This window comes from Tamandua tetradactyla, chromosome 5, assembly GCF_023851605.1.
Source record: "Tamandua tetradactyla isolate mTamTet1 chromosome 5, mTamTet1.pri, whole genome shotgun sequence".
In the NCBI taxonomy this organism is placed as follows: Eukaryota; Metazoa; Chordata; class Mammalia; order Pilosa; family Myrmecophagidae; genus Tamandua; species Tamandua tetradactyla.
In genome coordinates, this window is record NC_135331.1 from 142,349,349 (window position 1) to 142,351,275 (window position 1,927).

Sequence of the window (1,927 nt, forward strand, 5' to 3'; positions counted from 1 at the left end):
CAGTTTTTTGCCATGGGGTACAGAAGTACTTCCAGAATGGTGGATCATCAAAGCCAGACCACTGTGAATCACCTCTTGGTCCTGGCAGTGTTTTAATGGAGGAGTAATAGAAAATAGTCTCTTGAAACCAGATGGAAGGGAGAGAAAACTAAACAAAACATGACAGAGGGGATTACATGGAGAAAATGAATAAATAAATAAATACAAATAGAGCGTAAAAGACAGACCTACACAGAGATACATACAGTCTCTCTTATTTCTTACAAAATCAGGAAAGTGAAACTCCACACACATGGAAACAAGGACCTATGATCAACCTCTGTTTGTACTCAGCTGTAAAACTTCCCTAAAATTAAGTTTCAAGGACTTTTAATGAAAAGCCTGTTTTTTGCTTTCTGCTGCTGAGGTTCCTAGCCAGTCAACCTGGCATTGACCTCAGGAAAATGTGAAAAAATCAGGGAGGAAACTGGTCAAAGCAGGGAGGAGAATGTCAAAGACAAACAATAATGTTACTCAAAAGGGTAAAAAGAAATACTGGGCTAGATAAGTGTGGAGGAACTCAGAAGCCCTGGAGAATAGTACCTTCCCTTCCCAGGCCACCTTGAAAATTTTTCAAAGACTTTGAACCCTAATATCATCTTTGGTCAGCAGAATCTCACTATTACCTTAGCCCTCAGTAGGCAGCTACCAGAACAAGGCAGGACTGTGGCCCATAAAGGAAAAAGGACAGTGACTTGGAGAGTCAAATTTACTCAAGTTTCCCAACTAAAATTAACTAAGGGGTTTTACTTTAATGCTCACTAATGGATAATTTAAAATCCATACACAGTGAGAAGTTAGATTAACTAAACACAGAGAATGATTCATCTGGGCTTAAGATGAGAAACTTCCTTCAAATTTCAGGTAAGAATTTCCACCCACCAGATCAACACAGAGTACCAACCCAGCCAAGCAGAGAGCGGAGACACTACATATGAGTGAGAAAGTTAACTTTTTTCATTCATGACTCTGCATCACATCATCCATTCCCATAGATCTAGGATTTATTTATAGTGCAACTTGTTACCAGAAGGGATTTTCCTGATTTAATTATGATGCCAGTATGATTAAAAAAAGAAGAAGAAGAAACAACTGTTACAAATGATTTTTTTTCTCCTTGAAGATCCCGGAGACAGGAATAATGCCAAACACAGATATTAAAATGCATAGTTGCAGTGGCTATATTAATAGAGATTAACCTAAATGACCAAATTCAACTGTGCCAGTAATCACATGTCAGTAATTAGACAACCTGGATGGAAACCAAATATAGGAAAAACAGCTGTGACCCTAAGACAGAAAGGAAAGCACTTGACGTTTTGGCCTTCTTTCTTTCCTTTTAGGAAAGTTAAGTGAGGTCTGTACATGCAGAATCAAATTATTTGACAAAGAGGGAGCTCTAGAAGCCAAGGAGGATAGAGGAAGCAAGGACAAGAGGAAGCAGGATCTAACTTCTAAGATACAGAGGCTGTACCAACACTTACACAGAAAGCTGAAAGTTGATGATTGACTTTGGAAAATTCTTCACAGCCCGTAGTGATAGTGAGATATTGAACAGTTCTGCACTGGATCCTCCCACAATATTTATCCTTTTATTCTGGGTGGTTCCTTAGGGAAGAACATAACTGCTCTGACTAGGACACTGGGTTCCAGTCCTAACAGGAAAATATCCAGCTAACACTTAGTCATTTCTTCCACAAGTTAGATATGATCAAATATTCACAGCTTGAAAATATTTTGCTTAGATAAGGGGAAACAATAGGGTCAATTACAGCAACTAACTTGTACATTAGAGTGTGTGTTTTAATATATGCTTAGAAATTTAAGTTTAGATATCGAATATATTGTGAAATCTTACTAATGCTTATAGGTAGCATTTTCAGAAATA